This window comes from Melanotaenia boesemani, chromosome 9 (assembly GCF_017639745.1).
Source record: "Melanotaenia boesemani isolate fMelBoe1 chromosome 9, fMelBoe1.pri, whole genome shotgun sequence".
NCBI lineage: Eukaryota > Metazoa > Chordata > Actinopteri > Atheriniformes > Melanotaeniidae > Melanotaenia > Melanotaenia boesemani.
In genome coordinates, this window is record NC_055690.1 from 6,625,033 (window position 1) to 6,646,347 (window position 21,315).

A 21,315-nucleotide genomic window follows, 5' to 3' on the forward strand; every position below is an offset into this window, starting at 1 on the left:
GCAAATCCACCAGTGTAATAGGCTGCACACAGAACATTCAATCACATTGATTTCCCTTACTCTGTTCATTTTCAGCCTGTATTTACAGTGCATCTCCCCAGTTCTTGTCTAATGAGGGTCAGAATTTAAAATGCAATTATGGGATAGACCTTTAACACAGCCTGTCAAAAAGCCTGCACACACAAACAAATAGGCGACTATGCAGGGGACTGCATGTATTGCAAGCGAGTTTCCTCTCAAGTTTCCATCTCTCTCTCTTTCTCTCTCTCTCTCTCACACACACACACACACGTAAAGAGGGACTAAGTTAATGAATAAGTGACATCTAGCCAAATATCTGCTGATTAAATGAGCTGATTGGTTCAGATACTGTTGGGATCATTGCTAATTATTTCACCTTCCATGTCCAATTGACTGTCACTGCTATATCACTCTGGTCCCTCCAAAGGTGACAGCAGACTCTGCTCAGCCATATTCCATTCTATAATCAGAGATGTCACTGAAATAGAAAGTCCAGTACTTCACCATTGGCCCTCTGAAACAGTCTTTTGGCTAATCATTCATCACACAGCCAGCCTCATAATTAATTTGATGTTTGTGTTGCACCTTGTTGGGATTGATGGGCTTTCTTATTCATCTCCAGTCAGGCAGCGATAAACGGCACCTCAGACCCCCGTGGCTCTGCAGCAAAACAAACATTTCTCACACCCAGTTTCCACCTGACAAACTGGAAACGGAGGGGAGGAAGGAAAAAAAATCCCATGAGGGTTAAAATGCAAAAAAGTTGGAGTGGAGGTTGGAGGCCGTTGGCTGGTAATTTGTTGAACTACATGCTATATCTGATTCTGTAAGCTGGGTTTTGTGAAGGCCAGGGGGGGATATTGGTGACCGGGAAGCGTAATAAGGCTGGCGCTTGCTCAGTGGAGCCTGTGGCTGCAGTCGTGACACTTGAGGCACAAGAGGAGAAACGTGGGGATGTGGAAACAGCATGTGGCCAAACAACCGCTGTGACAGAAAACATAACAGCAGGTCTTGCTGCTGAAAAGAGAAAGGAAATTTATTTTTACCAGGGGCCAGGAACAGTCTCATGCTGAATAAATAAGGAAAACTAAGTCTCTTCAGGCTTGAAACTTTCATATTTTCAGTATCATTGTGACTAACAGTCAAAGAAGTATCTCTTCAATCACATCCATTGATATGACAATATTAAATCTATTTCCTAGTGAGTTGGGTGTTTTTCTTTTTTCTGATTTTAGATTGAAAGAAAACTTCAGAATTTTAGTAAGCTGGAGTATTGGTATAGAGATACTGAATTCATGCCATGGCTGTTGCAGGCTTGCGTGCCGACCCCTCAGCATGGGTCGGCTCAAGTTTATTCTAACAATCTTGTATAGTTCTGTGCAAACGTTTTGATCAAAATCTAAATTTTTCAAACAATGGCAGGAAAACAGATGCAGGTGCATGAATGTTGAATTATGTGTAAACACAAATGGAGATATTAAATAAGGCAAAACCACCTTTTATTTTCCAATTCTAATGATCTTGGAAGTCAAAATTTGGACCACTGTTTTTTTTTAAATACATTCTGAATCCTCTCAGACACATAGTAGTTTCTGGTAATTTCTTTAAGTCTTCTTCAGGGGTAGCTCTCAAGAACTTCTGAATGACTTTCCAAGGCTCCACTTTGGATGTTGGCTGCATTTTGTTCTGCTGATTGTTGAGACAGGCTTCCTTTCTCCATCAGACCTGTTGTCACTAATTTTCAGTCCAGTTCTGTTGTACAGTTCTTCATACTTCAGCCTTTTCTCCCTGTCCCCTTCCTTAAGAAAAGCTTCAGCCACCCTTCCATGGAGACCATTCCAGATGAGACTTTGGCCAACACTAGATGGATTAACTGAAGGTCCAAATGCATCTCTCAGGTCCTGGGTCAGGACTTTCAGATACTGTTGACCTCCTGAAAAAGACATTTTTTAAAGGTCTGCTACTTCTTGAAATATATATATATATATATATATATGAATAACCATATATATATATATATATATATATATATATATATATATATATATATGAAAACCTTTGTTAATAATCTTTGGTGATTTCCATGCAACATACTGCTGGTAACAAAATGATTTTTCCTGTTACGTGTTGACTCATGGTTCATCCCTTGAGTTTGGTGTCTTTTTCATATTTGAGTAATTGCAGATCAGGTGGCTTAAAATAAGTACATAAACAAACAAAAAATTCCTTCAAAAAGTCATAAGGAGCTCACTGAAAATGAATGAAAAAGCAGCTAAAGTCTGAGAAAAAAAAACAAAAAAAAAACAAAACCTGCAGATAGTAGGAAATATTGCTCAAGACCATTTTAAAAGTGGTCTAAGACTGAAGTTCAGAAGACCTTTAAGCCTTTAAGCCTTTACCACATATATAGATTAGGACACTCTCAACCTTTGAGCTCCTTTTTCTGAGCAGGGCGTCCAGAGGTTAATCTAAATGAGATTATTCTTTTAAAGACCAGAACTGTTAGTGAGTTGTACCTCTAAGAAACATTTTCACACCCTCAGTGTGAAGTCAATTACAAATCATCTTATGCACAGTTAGGTGCAGGATTAAACCCTTTTAATTAAAAATGTTTTGTCATATAGTTTAAGGATCTTTTGTTATTCTTGTGCACCATGTTCTACTGAGGAGTAATTATATATATTATAAAAATTAAAATGATTCTGTGGGTTTGTGTTAAGTTCAGACATCATCAGCTATCTGGGTCCTACATTTGTCCCCTGGCTGTCGTCTAACTCCAACGGGGAGGGCTGTTTTTTTTTTTTGTTGTTTTTTTTGTATCTGCTTGATGTGACATTTGCCCCTGGAAAGCACAAACAGAAGTCCTAGCATATTAAATGTAAGTCTGCATCCCAGCACTCATGTTCAGACCCATAAGATTTAAGTCAGTGAAAAACAGCCCATCAGAACAAGCTTTTGTGCATACTTTGCTTTATTTTATTTATTTAATTATTTATTTTTTGTTGCTGGCATCAGGATGATGCCAACAAGTGAAATCAAACTTGTTTTATTCTCAGCGAGATGTACTAAGAATCTAAGCTGTAAAAATAAAAGTGTCTCCACATTTCCTAAAGCCATTTCTGCACCACAATAGTCTCCTTTTTAATTGCTTTTTGGAGCCTGTCTCTACGTAAAACCCTCAAGGGCTAGGTAATGTCAGGAGAAGCCCTGATAATTGACAATTGCATATTAAAGCATTGATGACGCAGTCTCAGTCATAGCGCTCCTCTGGGTCAATTATCTGTGCTTTGACAATACTCCCCGCCTGGCTTGTTATTTCAGGGAGGGTTCTTCTTCTCTTGTTCTTTGCCCTTAAGGATCTTTGTCATAACTTACCCCAGAACTCTGCCTTTAATTTAAGTCAGAGTCAGCCAGATATTGTGTGTGTGAATCCTGCTCCAGGCTCTGACACTACATAAGACATAGTGTTAGTCTAATTCAAGCACCTATCCAGTTTGAAATGCCCGAGAATACATTTAGTTTAATTTGCATTATTGAAGCTTCAGCTATTGAACTCCGATGGTTGCATCTTTGGATGCTGATGTGTGGGTTAGCACACACAACAGAGGCGCTGAAACAAAGACTTTCCAGATGCAGCAAATTAGCTGCATATCCAGCATATTCCACAGTGAAGAAGCTGATCATACATTAAATTTCCAGCATATCACGTATAAGTCCAGTTTTTAAGCATACAGTCAATCTTTGTTCCATGGAGGTGTCAGCTGTTAGAGACTCCAAAAGGATAAAATTCTGCTGTGGCTCGCTCTCATGCACTAATTGCAGTAAACCAGACTGGCTGTCTTTTGTCTGTAATAAGATAAACCCGTGTAGGTGAATTATTTATATTGATAAATACATGATTGCATGTAAAGGCTTCTGGTTCGATTGAACTACCCACCTCTAACCAGTGACCTTATACTGTCTGTCTTATAAGCATGAGAGTACTTCTAGTCTTTCTATTCCTTATGGAACTGAAATGTTGGAAGAAGTGTTTAAAAGGAAAAAGAAAATCACTGTTGGAGCTCTAAACTCACTATTTACTTTTTTTGCCAGAGTACATGTGGCAAAAAGTTTGGATAGTGCTGATAATGTGTTGTATTTTAAAAAGTGTTTTGTATTATTCATTGTCAATCCATCCATTTTGTGCTGCATACTCATGGCTGGGTGGCAGGAAGCCATCTGAGCGGAGATGCCAGATGTTTTCCACCCCAACCACCTCCTCCAGCTCACAGAGGTGTTTCAGCCAGCTGAGTGATACAAGCTATCAAGCCAGTCCTGGGTCCTGCCACGACTCTTCTGTGAGGCACCATAAGGCATCTTGACCTCATAAACCACCTTAACTGACCTCTTTTGACTTCATATTGAGCCTCTCCTTGATTACTGAACCTTTCTGAAAAGAGAAATTCCTCAATTTCGGGGGTCCATGTCCTGAGGTTCTCTGCTCCAACACATCTGATTCTCTTGCCCTGAGGTTTACACAAGCCTACTAAAGACTTATTGTTCGGACCTTGGCAGCTGCAGGGTGTTGACTCCTGAGGACTGAAGGACTGAAGTTGAATAGTACTGCTTCAAGTGAGGACCACATAAGAGCAAAACATGGAGCTGCATAAAGTCCTAGTATTTTGGGGCTGACCAATTTTCTATCACAACGTGATAGAAAGAGACAGCTGTCATGCTACACATGCATGCTTTGGTTGTGTTTACCCACAATGCTCTGCTTTGTAGTCCGATTACTCTATTTGTTCACTTGAAACAAAGCAAGCCTGGTTTGTAAGCAGACCAGAGTTTGTATCTTTCATGCACATCAGACTTTCATTGCACATTCCAACCTCCCCAAACAAACGTTACTTTCCAAGCAAGCAAAGCCACCCATAGAAACTGAAGTGTTTCCACATGCACGGTCAGTCAGCTTAATCTATGAAGTTGTGGAAAACAAAAAACAAATAAGATACTTTTGTCTGTTTCACTCGCCTGTTGTTAAAGAGTCGATCTTCAGTAGACAATTATTCACTTATGAGGGTTAATTTATCCAGTAACTGTGATTACACCAAGTACCCTGATGTGCTTGTTCCCTATTCTTAAGTTGTATCTAGAATTATACACAGTAAATTGTCACAAAAGCAGTAAATTAAATGTGATGGAGCAGAAAGTACAACCTGTTTCTAAAATGACCTGATTCTGACAGAATTGTACATAACAACATCAAGTATTTGAGGAGAGGGATGAAGTGCAAATTGTGTTGTTAAGATTGACTGCACGTCATCTAGAAGACGTCTAAATCTTTTTTTTTTTAATGTTATTGGCAGATGTTGATAGAAATTTGTAACTCCAAGAGTTCTAGTATTTGCTTAAAGCCTTAAGTACATGTTAGGCTAAAATAATTAAAAACAAAAGCTATTTTCTACAGCATTCTTTCAGTCTTTGCGCTACAGTAATTACTTGTCCCAAAAGGTTTCTGACGTTGAAGATACTGTACAGGCAATTATTCAGTCAATTGTCTCAGGAATCATATTTGACCATGAGGCATTATTTAGTTATTTAATTTAGGTTCACTGTACATGCTGCACAAGTGAGACTTTTAAGAGATGGTGTGTACAGCTTCACAGCACTAACATTAACATTTATTTATTTATTTATTTATTTAAAGTAATAATTAAAAAGGAAATTATTGAAAGGAAAACAAATTAATTAATTAGCCATAACAGATATTTTCAGAGCTGTCCACCCCCTGGCTATGTTGTAGACATGACTGCTTATAATACGCATTTTGGATTAAGTTCAATTTAGAAACAGGTTGAAGAGAAAAATGAAGTCAAAAAAAGTAGGTGCCACTGCCCAATAGTGCTAAGTCTTTTCTCACATGAAATATATTAGTGTATGAATAAAAAGCATAAACTGAAATGTGCAGCGTTCATGTGACATAATGCCAACATGTAACCATCTACATTATTTATTAATATCTAACAGCAACACTGTCATGTGTTATGCTAAAAATAAGCAACTAGGATTGACAGTAAAGTTTCTGCAACTTTCTGACCTAAAAAATGTGTATTTCTGACATGTGTTGATGGCACAGTGACATTTTTTATGTACATTCCTGGAACTGTCATTGCCCAGCAGTGTCCTGACGCCGAGAAACCTCACATCATAACTTTTTTTCCAGCGTGGACCATCACATTACAGCTGAGTTACACTGTGTCACACTCCAGTAACTGGCTATCAACACACTGGCTGTTTCGAATGAACACCGTGGCAGATTAGTCCAATTAATGGAAAAGGACATTATAGAAGGAAGAGAGGAAAGAAAAGAGAGAGTGGGATAGAGGAAGAGATAAGACAAGGGTCAACAGTGGACTTACTTTTACTGACAGAGAGAGCTCAGAGTAGAAGTAGGATGCAAGATAGATGCCAAATTAGCCGTTGTTATCTGGAGCCTAAATGAGAAAATTTGCCAGAGTTCATCAGTTTTAACATAGATTTTTATTTCATCATCTTTAAGTCCTTCTTTGAAGTCCTTTGACAAAATACACCAACTTTCAATCCCTTTCAGTCTTTTCACAAACATTTGTGAACATGTCGTAGTTAAGCTTAGACACTGTCTTTTGCAACAGTTTGTAAAAACAGTAGCTCTGAGGCCTGCAATAGAGCCCGTTTTGTGCTGTGGCCTTATGTTCAAAATGCTATATACCTTACACGTTTGCCAAGCCCTTTAAGAACTGACCTGTACATAGTGCTAAAAAACACTGTTGTGAAATGAGTTTGTTTTTTGTTTGTTTGTTTGTTTGTGTGTGTGTGTGTGTTTTAAATACCATCACAATTGAAAGGAAGTTAAGGCTATGTGTAAAATGTAAATAAAACTAATAAAAAACCTACATTGTATTAACAGGAAAACACAAATACATAATTAACAAATACTAATAGTGAGACAATTTACTATTCCATCAAAAATATGAACTCATCTGGAGTTTAACAGCAGCAACACATCCAAAACAAGATGGGAACAAAATACTAAATATAAGCAGCAATTAAAAAGAAGAAGCTGTGGGAATGTGTTAGTGATTAGATTACCTAGCAACAAGGTGGTAGCATGATTAGGTATAAAAAATAGCACCTTAGAGAGGCAGAGTCTCAAAAATAAAGATAAATTCAGGACTCTAAAAAATGTGTATTTCAAGTTTTACCATTTTTTTTCTATCTTCTAGCTCAAAAAGTTTAATTTGTCTTTTTCCCTTAATATAAATTCAGTTTTAGTGTGAATATGTATATTGTTGCGTATATTTTCTCAACTCTTGGTATTATTTATTTATTTAGTCATTTATTTTTATTATTTGAGATCTACGTATACCATAAATTCCACCACAGATCCATAAAACTGACTTTTAATCAACATTGTCACATTTAATCGAAAAGAATAGAAGAAAAAATCGAAAGAATAAAGACACACAGACAGACCGGACAAATCTTTGTAAAGCTTGACATTAAGCAATACGGTCCATTCTCTACTGTAGGCAGACACAAGTAAAGTAAAAACACAAAAAAGTAAAGAAAAAACAAATCAGTTTTCTGGATTTCCAGGCAGAGGGCAACATAATTCATGGTGTGCCGCCTCCAGGTACCTCTTCACTTTATATTTCTCTGTGTGGCTTGCTCATCAGTTCAGAGTTTTGCTCTTTTTTTTCTTTTTCAGTTAAGCACATCCTGGAGAACCTCTTTCCCTACTATTTCTTCATCAGGCTACAACCCTTGCACCTCTTTTTTACTTTTTATTTTTTTTATTCTAGTGTTTAACTTGCTGTAGAAATCAAGATAGGCATAAAAAGAGGACTTCTCTATGAGGATGATAAAGAGAATAATGTAAAGGTAATGAGTGTTGGCTGAGGAGCTTTTAACAAGAAAGAGAGACACAGAGAAAAGAGAAGAGAGAGGAATATGTTGGATAGTATTAGTGTGGGGGATGGCTGCAGTATTAGTACAATCATCACATTAATCCCTTCTGTTCCAGCTTGGGCTTGGGATTTTCAAATCAATTTCATTTTCACTCATCATGCTATGGCGGAGAGCTGAGTGGTTGCCAGTTGGGTCATTATGGCAGTGTCCTTGTTTTGCTGTGGGACAGAGCAGAGGTTATGGAGGACAGGGGGACTCTGTGGGTGCATGGACATGGATTTTGGCTGATATTTTGCCATTTCTGCAAAGTTTTCTGAAGTCTTTTGGAAAGCCTGGGAATCGTCACATGTTCCAGAGCCTTTCATGTTGGTCAGTAGGATCTGTATAATAGCCTGCAGAGACAGTGTGAAGCCTTTTTTACATGGAGTTCTGAAGCTCGCAGTCCAATGCAGTTCAGCAGGACTGTTTGGGTGCATTTCAAAGACTCCCAGCCAGTTTTGCCTTGAGAAAGTATTTTGATGTTTACTGGTTTAGCCTCAGAAAACACACCAGGCCATACAAGGTCTTTATTATGTACCCTCAACATATTTTTTGTGAATTACTCAACAAGAATTTCAGAGCTGAACTTTATTTATTTATTTTTCTTCCCTTTTTGATTCAACTGAATATTAAAGCAGTGCTTCCACCTAAAAGCAATCCCACTCCATTTTCTTCTTTGCCTAGGCTTTTGTTGGGCAAGTCAGGCTTTCTCTAAGTGCATATTTAAACTACTCAGCAATTTCTCACTGCTTCTGGCTACGAACAGATGACAGCAGTCCAAGTGGACTGGAAGAGTATTCTTACAGCTGTCAGAAGTCTGGAAATGGCAGGACGCCACAAAGCTGCAGTGGATTTAATACTAAAGGATGAGGCAGAACTCAGAGGTTATGTTTCTGTTAATTACCATCCATGTGATGTTTTATGTTGTTTGCAGCAACAAGTTAGGGGTTACATTTTAACTTTTACTGGATGAGAATACACAGATTATCCAGAACATTAAAACCACTGAAAGGTGAAAGCAGTGCAGAGAATCCACCCCCAAGACAAAATCCCTCGACCAGACTGGTCAGAACTGTTTTGGCTACACGAGAAGGACGTAATCAGTGGCAGACGGGTGGAAATAATGTTTTCCACCCAGCTTTGCAACTGTGGCAAAATAAATAAGTAAATAACATTATTAATTGGTCCGTTATGAATAGTTATAGAAAATAATGTTTAAAATGCATAAGCTAAGCAGTGGTTTCAGTTTTGACTTGAACCAGCCAGTTTTCCCGTAATTTAGCTATTAAATAAACCTTGAAGGAAGACATCTATACCTTTAAATGAAATGTGAATATTTCACAAACACCTCCTTATGAAAGTGGATAAATGGATGCACTGAACTCATTTTAACTCTTGAAGTGGGTTAAATGTGCTTAAATCCGTCCATCAGTCAGAGTGAATTTGAATTAAAGCTGAAACATGTGGCTCTGAGCTGTAATGTCTAGTGTCCCTGCAGCTGTAAATCCACATGGCTTTAAAGCAGATTAGTGTCCTGCAGTAAGTATAGTCCTGAACAAGCATACACACTGTCTACCCCTCATTTCTTACAAAATAAGGGGGAAAAATCTGCTTACTGACCCACTGACACACACTGACGTTGCAGATGAAGCTGCGTCATCAGCAAAAACGTTAAAGGTTTATTTGACATGCGTCATGTCAGAGAAGGTTTTCATTATGGCGAACTCAGTCACTCTGCTTCTCTAACCAAGTCTGAAATAAGCAGTGACAAGATAATAACAGCATGTGTGTGCGTGTGTGTGTTTGTGTTGAGTGCCATTTGCCAGTGGTGATTGATATGTACAAGAGTAATGTAATTTCTATTTGTTGAATGTTATTTTATAGGGTTGCAGATTTGATGTCATGCCACTGTTAAACTAAGGCGTCCATCTTTATGCTGGAGCAGAGTCCAGTGGTTTCAGATAAGCTCTGTATAATTTTAAAAACCCCATTATCTTGACCGCTTATTCCATTACGGGTCGCGGGTGAGCTGGAGCCTATCCCAGCATTTTAGCAGGTGAGAGGCAGGGTACACCCTGGACAGGTCACCAGTCTGTCGCAGGGCCAACACAGACAGACAAACAACCATTCACTCACACACACTCTCTCCTAGGGAGAATTTAGAATAACCAATTAACCTATCATGCATGTCTTTGGACGGTGGGAGGAAGCCGGAGAACCCGGAGAGAACCCACGCATACATGGGGAGAACATGCAAACTCCACACAGAAAGGCCACCGCCCTCAAGGTTCAAACCTCCCCCCAGCCAAGACTCGAACCGGCGACCTTCTTGCTGTGAGGCTGCTGTGCTAACCACCACACCACCGTGCAGCCCAATTTTGAAAAACACTGATTTAATTTAATATTTCAATTTATGCATAAATCTTTCCTTCTTTCTTTCTTTCTTTCTTTCTTTCTTTCTTTCTTTCTTCTACATCCACCTTAATAATTACAGCAAACTTAAAGTTTTTGTATAAAAATGTTTTCACACAGTTAACCACGTTCCCATTTTCACTCTGAATTAAAAGTTTTTTTTGTAATTCATCATCAAAGGCTTTTGGAAAATCCCCCCACTAAGTTTGACCACTCACAGCCACCATACGTGCAGACATCATTGTTTTAATCTGTCATGATTCGCTTTGTTTTCCAGATCCAAGCTCTTAATGGTAAATAATATGAAGAATACAGGTGGAACTGGATTGTGGAAATAGGTGGTTTTCTTTTTGAGGTGTTCCAGGATTGACCACTGACTTCCTAACCTGGAAACGATCAGGATAATCCTGCTTTTCTTTCACTGGCAAAACTGTCTTTACTTACATGGGATCAGATAGAGCTACATACTCTCTATTTTTCTTTTACTGTGAATAAATGGGAGAACTATAAGAAATATACATAACATAGATTAATAAAATTCATTAACTCTTTGTAGAAATGCGCTTTGTTGTTACAGTTCATTAAAAAACAACTTGAGGGTGCTCCAGCTAGATTACAAGTAATATAGCGTTTCAGATCAGTTTTCCAGCTGCAAATTGGGTCTCACAGACTCTCAGAAAACATTTCCATGAAGACAAGAAAGGAACCGTCACAACTTTTATAAGCTGATGGATGAGCTGCCATTGTGCAGCAAACACACAAGAAAACCAGGCGAGCTTAACTCCCTGCAGGAGGCCTTTGGATCCTTTAATGCATAAGCCATGATGCAGGAACCACAAGCATGCAAATGTGATTAGCTGTTAAATGATGACTTATTTTGGTTTACTGATGAAAGGATTACAAATAAACTAGGTTTATGTCTGTAGCACTTTTCGATTATAAAGTTCCAAAGTGCTTTCCGCAGGGAAATTAAGATAAGATTGATCAATGCAGAAAAAATAAAAACAGGCCACAAAAAGCTGAAATAACACATAAAACCCAAAATTCAAAGTCTTTTCATTAGACTTTATCAATCTGTGAAAGCCATGGCAGTGAAATGCTTGGGACTTTGTCAAAAGAGGGATATCTGAGTGCCTCCCTGACGTGGGACTAAAGGACTTGGCAGTAGACACACTGGCTCAGCATAGCACAGATGGAAACACAAGGCCTGGGTGAAAACACAGAAAATATAAAAGAAATTGGTCAGGAACTCACTTATAACTTAATTTGTAATTGTGTGTTATTTAAAGGCTAAACTGAATTCACAAATGGCAGATTTAAGTTTTGCTGCATTTTGTAAAGCTTTCCAACTTTTCTGGAAGTGGGTTTTGAACACAGATGTAGCAACTGTCAGTAAGAACTGTTTGGTTTTTTTTAAGCTCTTTTTTTAGATTTGAGGTCTGTAAAACTGTAGGATTTTGGACAAGACTCATTGCTGACCAGTTTGAAACACGCCATCTTTTTTTTGTACCCCATATTCATATTCTGCTATTCAATGTGTGCCTCATACCTCCTAAACTTCTTCTTATATTTTGAATAAAACCATTTTGCTGCTGTCATACAGTCCTCTTGTGTGATAGAAACAGTCAGAACCTCTTCACACAGGAAAGCTTTTATTCATTGGTTGATTGATTTCATCCAAACACTGAAAATAAACAAATCATATTAATTGTGTGGGTGTGAATAATTGTGTCCATAGTACTTTTTTTAAAATAGAAAGGTCTCTGTTGTTTGTTTTGAAATTCCAGATGAGTGAAGCTGTTTTGATTTTACATGTATTTTTATATGTTGAGCTGCATATGCTGCATAACATTTATATAGTATTGCATTCACCCCCTGGAGCAGCTTTGTGGACTCAGAGAAATTCTATTAATATTCTTAATGGAAACATGATCTGATTTTCATTACGCTACACAGTTTTACTTTCCACTTCAAATGGAAACAACATAAAAAGGTCACAGAAGTAAAGGTGAGGCAGATTTAAGTTTCTCTCTCGAGCGTTTGGCATTTGTGGAATTGGAGATGAGTTCATGGCCTACTTGTTCTGGTTTGTGTTATATTAATGTGTCAGATATATAAAAAAAGAGGTTTATCTGAGGTATTTTTTCACTTTCTAACATAGTGTTTTTAGATTAAAAGGTAGAAAGAAGAAAAACAAGGAGAATTCAGCTTTGCTTGTATTTTTTATGATTAATTAAACTGGATGAGTTTAATTTTCCACCCACTGAAACGGCATTTTCTTCTGTGGTGTTTTCGGTGTTTTATTACATTGTCTTAACTTATGTTCCCAAGTGAGTTTCTGAGATTGGTTTGCTAGCTTCCTGATCATAATCCAGCTCTTTTTTTCTCCCTTTTAAATATGCCATTGACCCTTAACAAAACCACCTTGTCAGCTGCAACTTTTGCATTTGGATGACAGTAACAGTAGTATAAGCATAAGTGTGTGGGGAGCAGTCCCCATAGTCACCCTGTAGGCAATCACTGAAAATGATGCATTCATCAACAGGTAGCCAGATGAGTTCAGTGAGTAATAGAGGGGCGTGTGTCCATATACCAGATGTGCTGGCACATTTTGGACCATCTGCAGAGGATTTACTGTGAATAATTGGAAGACCTGCCGGAAGAGGGTTGCAATAAAATTAATTAAATTAGAAAAAGAAAAGATTAAATGAAACTTTATTAATACTTCAAGGGAAATTATAAAAAAAAAATCAATTCAATTAATTAAAAGAGTTTGCAAGAGACCGGGGCAGAAATATCCATGGCTTGTTCCAAGAGTTGGATCACATAATGTGTTCGATGTGGTCTGACTTATTAGTATTTTGTAAAGGGAATAAAATTACAAAGCAGATGAAGTTTTCAGTTTGCTTAGCTGTGGGAATTTGCAGAAATGTGACTTGTTTCACATTTGCTTGACTCTAAATCTTAAAAGGCATTTACTTAGCAAGTACTTGTAGACAAGCATATTGTAATTATGTTTAATAGTAATTACAGATGTTATCCCAGTAGCTTTGAGAGAAAAACTCCAGTGGACACTCCACTAAGTGCTCCACACAGACCACAGTCATCTTTCAGAGCATATCGTGTTATTAAAGTGAGTCTACAGTTTAATAACATCTCTCCATCTTTTATTTAACACTGATATAAAACATTAAAGAGAAATTTTCAAAAATCTGTATGTGTATGTATCAGTGGTTGGCAACTGGTGGCCCATGGGCCAAAATTGGGCCATTCCAACCATACCTGACCCGCCACATTATTATTAATTAAACAAACTGATTGCAAGAGTCACATGTCCACAGAAACATAGTGGTGTTAAAAGAACAGCATGGCCACGTTAACTACAGCTAAAAAAAGAAGAGAGAGAGAGAGAGACATGCACCCTTTGGCGGCACAGTCTCCGGCTGACTGGCTTGCCTTTCGGCAATTCAGGAATAAAACAACACAGGCCATCAGGAACGCTAAAATCTCCCATTTTAAGGAGAAATTTTCCACCTGCGGTTCTGATGCGAGGAAGTTCTGGAAAACCGTCAAGATCATGGAGAATAAACTTGCCTCCCCTCAGCTACCAATCTCTGTGTTATTCAATGACATTGTTATTACTGATAAGGCTCGTATGGCTTCACTCCTCAACCATCACTTTGTCAATGCGACCCATGTTCCCCCTGTCTCAGGTCCAGACTTGGCTTCAGCAAGTGAGGCCGACTCAGCCTCATTAGATTTTCAGCCTTCTCCATTGAGCAACACATCTTTCTCCTTCACACCTCTCTCCATCTTGGAAGTGCAGGATGAGCTCACTAAGCTGGATCTGAATAAATCTGCTGGCCTTGATGGTCTTCATCCCATGTTCCTGAAAGCAACTGCTCACATTATTGCAGCACCTGTCACAAGTTGTTTAATAGGTCCTTACAGTACTCTATCCTCCCCTCTGACTGGAAATCAGCCATGGTTTTCCCACTCTTCAAAGGCGGCTCTGGCACTGATCCAAACTGCTACCGACCCATCTCAAAGCTTCCTGCTTGTGTTCCTCCCACGCCTTCTTTGTCGGACTCATTTTTAGAAGACTGCTTTCCTCTTTCATTCTGATCCCACATTTCGTGTTGAATTAAAATTTTATTTTGTTTATTTATTTAATTTCCAATGTAGGGCTGGTTCTTTAACCTTTGTGACTTTATTTTAATTCTTTGCTCTTATGTCTGCAGGTAGTTGGTTTTCCTCAACGTCATTGTTTAAAAAAAACAAAAAAGTTAAATTTGCCAAAGTTTTAAAGCGATTAAAGTTTAGTCCAGTTGGAGAAATTTTTGGCGAAGCTTGTCACGTTCGGATCTGTGACCTGCTCCTATGACCACTCCTAAGGTGACCAACAGTGTAATGTTCTCCTGGGAATTCACATGAACATCACTGGCCTAAACATTTTTGCAGACCAGTCAGAGCTCAAATATGTCATCAGACCTCCCCCTGCAGCAGTGAGTTTTACTAAACCTGCTGAGGAAAAACTCAAAGAACACACACACACATAATAAAAAAAGTCAGCTTCCAAACTCTCCAGACACCAAATCTGATGTTACCTGATGACATCTCTGTATAGCAAACTCAGTCCATTAAGACACCATCTCAAATCCCACAGGAGCCAAAGGATCTGTTGTTAATGTTGTGGTATCAGACACTCCACACAACACTCAACAAACCTTCTTTGCCCTTATATAGACATACATAATAATTCATTAAGGTCAAATTGTAAGTTAAATGTAAAATACTCTCCATGTCCTGACAACAAAAACAAGAGAAATAACCTTGTTGATATGCTGAGGCATTAAAACACTGACGAAACAGTGTGATTCAGTTTAAAATAAGCACAATTTATACAGGAAGATTAGCAGTTTGGTTTAGAATTACTTAGTCATTAGGGTTAATGGAGGCTATGAGTAAAAATAGTAAATGGTCAGTAAGAAGGACGAAGCTCTTGAAATAAGGAAAAACAGACAAAACACAAAGCAATCTCCCCTCTGCATGCAATTAGTTTTCAGAGTGGGTTTAAAAACGACTGCATCTTCTTCTTACTGAAGAAAAACATAATAAAAAAATGTCTTATTTGTCTTATTGTTTAAGAGAAAACAAAGATAGACATTTGTAATGACTGATTTTAAATGTCATCTGCTAGGTAGTGGTGTTACATTTCATATAATTGCTGTGACACACGGTGAGACATGTTCATGGTAAGTAACCATTTGTTCTTGCTTTACCTCTGTATTATATTTTCTGTTAAAAACCTTAGCAAGAAACAAATCTTATCTATTTTTATTCAGATGTGGCTGAAACCCTTTTACGCTGAAGTCCTTGATGGAAGCAGGAACATAGGGAAAAATAAGCTATTCACTGTGATTGGAAGACATCAACAAGGCCTCTCGAAACCTTGCATAATAAGATATGCAGCAACTTCCACCATTTTCTCTTTTTAAAGTGGCTTCTAGACATTTTGCAGCAAATTCTGCAATACAGAATGACTGTGGCCTGGCAAATAAAGGAAAGGACACCCTTAATGCAAATGGCACTTGATGGCCCAAAGGTGCAAGCCTCGGTGGATTAGCCTGAGAGTGGAGGCTTACATTTTGTGCTCACCATGGATGACAAATGGGACTGCATTCTGCAAATAGGACTAAATAATCTGCCATCTTAGCTGAGGCAGAATATGGAAAAATATTCACACTATTTCCACTGCCCTGAAAAGCTGCTCTTCCTGGCGAATATTTGCCTGAGGATATTTTGTGACATTTTCTTTTTTGTCCAGCAACTAAAAGTGGCATGTTTGTACCATTTTCATATTTTTACTTTCTTGACAGTAAGCGGTTTCAAAATGATCTTGCTGTGCTCTCTGCTTGATGCACTTTTCATTTCTTCCTGTACTGGATTTATAATTTGTCTCCTCCCTGCTGCTGTACTCTTCTTGTTTTTTAGTTTAATGACCAACGGAGCTCAAAATGAAGTTTTAAAGCAGGATGTTGGTCATGGTTGCAAAGCTTGAAATATTTCTGGATAAAAACTTTTACTATTGTTTTTATGTTTTTTCTTCTCCTTCTTCTTCTTCTTTTTTCTAATCGTATTGCAACTGGGCTCTCTGTCAATGCTGTTTCAGTGACTTTTTAAAATCAGCCTCATCTCAAGCATTAATAATGTTAATGTGAGTGTGTCTGTGCTAACTAACTGAGCTGCTACTCTGCTGAGCTTGTCATGAGGCCAAGCTGAGGACACATAAAAAGTGGCTAGATTTTATTCTTTTTTTTCTTTTAAATTTTATTACTTATTTCTGAGTAAGTGGAGTGCCTTGCAGTTCTGGTTTGTTGCACCATACCTGTCATTTCTGAAGAAATTAGTTATACAAAGAAAGTAAATAGCTTTCTTAGAAGGAGACATTTAGATGAAAAGTTCAACAAGCAACCTGGGAGTTTCTAGAGCTTGTCAGCTTTCTTTGAGATATGTTCTGTAATGTGCAAAGTGTGCCAAGAAAATATCCCCCACACCATTACACCACCAGCAGCCTGAGCTGTTGATAAAGTTGTTGTTTTCATTAAATTCTGACCCTCTCAGCTAAATGTAGATAATAAAATCAAGGCTCAGACCAAGCTATGATTTTCCAAACTTCTATAAATGGTGAGCCTGTGTGAATGGTAGCTTTAGTTTTCTGTTCTTAACTGACTGGGGTGGCCCCAGGTGTGGTCTTCTGCTGCTGTAGCCCACTCATCCCTCACCTCTGGCACCAAATACCAGGCCACATTCAAAGTTACTTAAATCCCCTTATTTCTGCATTCTGATGCTCGGTTTGAACTTCAGAAAGTCATCTTGAGCATGTCTACATGTCTAAATGAATGTAGATGCTGCCATGTGATTGGCTAATTATGTTAATAAGCACCTGATCAGGTTACATAAAATATTTTAGGATCAAAGAGCTTAATGCAAGTAAAATCATTTTCCTTAAAAATGTCCTTAAAATTATACATGGACTGTCAGATATAGCAGAAATACCGTTGTCTAGGTTGAAACATCTCTCACATTACTTAGATTTCCATCTTTTGAAGTGCATGCAGTCCTGTGTGGTTATTTTAGTTCAGTCACCTCAAATTTTTACACTTTTGTTCAGCTCACTGCTCAAAATTGTGGTTCTTTCAATACTTGAAAATTTTGATTATGATCAAGCAAAAGAAACTTGGAGATGCTTGTTATGGGTTTATGATGACAACAGTAGTAGGTAAGACAATAATTAAAATAATGATCGTCTGCATGACAAGCAAGGCTGATGCTAATGTTAATGAATTGTCCTTTCAGAGCATATTTACATTTTTATTATGGTAATGAACTTTTCCAATTATCATTAGCAGTGGGATGCTGTCATTACTGTCATTTTTGATTGAATATGCTGTATATACTTTTCCCCCATGCACTGGAATAGATTTGCTCAGGATACTTTTCCTTCACGATTTATCACCTTAAAGTTTATTACAAGACCTGTTTCCAGAGCAAGGTCAAGAGAGGCAGGCAAACTCTAGTTCAGAGACATCAACTAAACTTTCATTATTACCACATAAATTATGTATTTAATGAGAATTAATTGACACACTATTATAAAGTATGTAAAAGCCTTAAGAGACACAGTAAAGTCTAAGTTTATGTGTAGATTTTAAACATAATAGATTCAATGTAACATCAACACAATTGCACTTGTTTTTCTTCTGGCTTAAGTTTTTGTTTTATTTATTTATTTATTTTGCACAGGTGACATAGATATGTGTAAAATACATACCATGAAGGCAGCAAAAAATTCTATAGATTGACAAGTTACGACCTTTATGTAACACATTCTGCAAATTAAGAGTGAGAAATGCCTCAACTGCAACTGTTGCTAATTAAGTTGGCAGCTTTTTTAAGCAAATGCCAGTCACTGTGGCAAATCTGTTGGGTTAGCTTTTATAGAACTGAAGGGAAACCAAATGGTGGATCAGTGATGTCAAGTTTAATGTTCGAGTATAAAAATAAAAAGAGTCAATATGTCCCACTGATCCCCTCCTTAACAATACACTAGCTTCCTTTCTGTTGTGATTATGTAAGTTGTATCCTGTAGCAAATTCTTCACACATACTTTACTGACAGTCAGGCTAAAACATAACAGTTGAGACTTCTGTCATTTATAAAGATAGCATACCAAAACCTGAACTTTCTTATCTAGGCTAAAAAAAAAAAAAACATCTTTTAAGCTAACTCTGTCTTGAGGAAGTCTATTGATTCCACGAGTCTGAAAGAAGTTTGAGTGTAGCGAGATCTACAGCTTCCTGCCTGACTTATCTCTGATTCAGGGCTGGTTAATCCAGCATATGGAGCTCAGTGAGAAAGTGATAAATGTGTTGGTTCGCTGTGAAGAGAGACAGAGGGAGAGATCACAGGATACAAGAAACAAGACACGCTGTCACGGCTGAGACAAAAGAGGCAGAACCTGAGGGACATGTTTCCGAGGACATGCCTGCTGCCTCTGATGGTGCTGTTGAATAAGAGGTGTGTAATCAGGTGGGTCTATTGCATTTTCCAGACCGATGTTTGTGCCTGGTACCTGCTTTAGCATGCATCTGCTACAGCATAAGAAACAACTGCTTCATATTGTGTTGGCCTCCTTTGAGCTGCAAGAAGTCTCTGACTTAACATGTGGCGCAAGATCTCTGAAGGTGTACTCCGCTGGTAAAAGATAAAGTTTTTCTTGTTAACATGTTCCTGTGACATTTCCTTTTCTTTTTAAATTTCTTTTTAAATATTTTACAAGACACGCTATGGCTGAGGAATTCTGCTTTTCAGAAAGCATCACCTACAGTCTCAGAAGGGTAAGATCAGACAGCCCATATGTTCCACATCGAACATTACAGGAACAAGTCTGATGTGCGAGTGGGGCCTTGCACATAATTTGCATTTACTGTGAGGAACCAGTGAAATGAGATGCTAGGCTAAAGTATGAAACGAAGTTGAAGAAAACAGAAGAAGCAAGGCCAAGTGAAGAGCCATGAATGTGGAACAGACTAGCTAACTGGGAGCTCAGGAACTAACAGCTTTCTGAATATCTTACTGTGTTATCTCTAAGCAACATGAGATAACAAATGCTTCATTTCTAATATTATTGCTGGAGACTGCTCCAGCAAATCATGTGCAACTTTGGCAGCAGGATGTTTTTAAGCTGCTTTTACACGGGACGTTGCGGGTGGTGCACCCACATATGAGTGGATCTGAGCTGTGCCCAAGCACACCAGACTGAAGTCAAAACATTTTTACACAGACCTGTTAAACGTCTGTTGGAAGGAATCTGGTAGACTTCCACAATTAGTTGCTTCACAACTTGGATTTCAGTTTGCTCGTGTGCACTGTTCTCCACTGCTCTGCACCCTGTCCTTGGTGAAAACAGCTTGATCTTGTGGAAAAGGGCCTCTGCCTTCAGGGAATATTGTTGCCAGACTACACAAACACAAATTGGCATATTCTGCATATACACATTCTGCAACATTTCAGCCTGCAGAGTAAAACAGATTCTCTGGGTATCACACTGACATCACCTGCTTGCCCTCTTCCTGTAGTGCATCCTGCTGCCATCTTCTCTCAAGGTAAACGATGCGCATGCACTGTGTGCATCTTTTAGTGACAGGATCCATTTTGTTTGTTCAACATCAAGATTTTAAATGACACATCAGAACATTTCAGCTACTTCCACTGCTCTATGGTCCAGTTCACACAACTGTATGTGCACATCAGATGCTTTTAGCTGTGGTAAGGAGGTCACGTTTGGGAACTCTGTCATGTACTGTATCTCAGTACATTGCAAGCAACAATCATGCCCAGTAGGATCTGATAGTAAAGATTTTTTAGCAGTTTATTCTGCGGTAGCTTTCATGTCCCAAGTGCATCAGTAAGTGTTGGAAACCAATTACCCTTCTGGAAAATGTCTGATTGTTCTTTCTTTGTGCAACTTTGGAAAGATGAACTCCCCAAAAAACCACAAGGCGTGATGTTTAGAAGATGCTCTGACCCAGTGTTTTAGCCATCAAAGTGGTTCATATCGGTGTGTTTGCTAAACATCAAGAATTTCCATCGTTCTCTAATCAATAGATGCGTTTACATGGACCACTTTTGATCTGGTCGAACTTCCAAATAGAATAAAATGCATCATGTGAACACAACAGGGTTGGTTTGAACCTTTTCATGATCAGATCAACAAAAAATAACTGTGCATGCAGTCATTTTGCTTTTTTTTCTGTGGTGTACGTTGTTTCTGTGCATGCTTAAGAAACATGAGGTTAGGTGATGTGATGAGTTTCAGGAAAGACTTGAAAAATGGATAGAGCTGGAAACTCTAAAAGAGGCAAGGATTGCTGTTATTCTCAATGCAGTGTTAGAGTTGTATTTAATCTTTCCATCATGTAAACACACAAATATTTGGATCAGTTCATCCAACATCCATGTAAAGATGTCAGGTGGAATCTCTGATCTGATTGGTTTCCATTGGATAGAAGAAATATTTGTCCATGTAGCTTAAGAAACCCTGTGGTAAGTGCTGTTGCAATGAAATTGTCAGATGCACCTAATCTGAGTGATTTTAATGTTATGCTTGGTCAGATTGAAAAGTGTGCATTTAAAGGACATCAGAGTGTTAATGCCGATGTCTATGTAGTATCAAATGACATTTAACATTACATTAATTTAACATTCTGGGCTCATGTTTGTATGCAACTGTCAGCAACACTAATATACAACAGAAAATCCGATTAGTTATAGGGCAAAGCAAAGCATTGTGGACCAGCTTATTCAGTGCAACAGAATAGTGTGGCATTGTGATGCCAACATCTTCCAGGTGTC

General features: G+C 38.2%; 1 protein-coding gene across 2 annotated transcripts in view; it reads left to right on the forward strand.

Annotated features, from left to right (window-relative positions):
- Positions 1–21,315, forward strand: part of LOC121646206 (limbic system associated membrane protein) — a 550,922-nt gene that overhangs the window by 305,198 nt on the left and 224,409 nt on the right. The window lies entirely within an intron of this gene.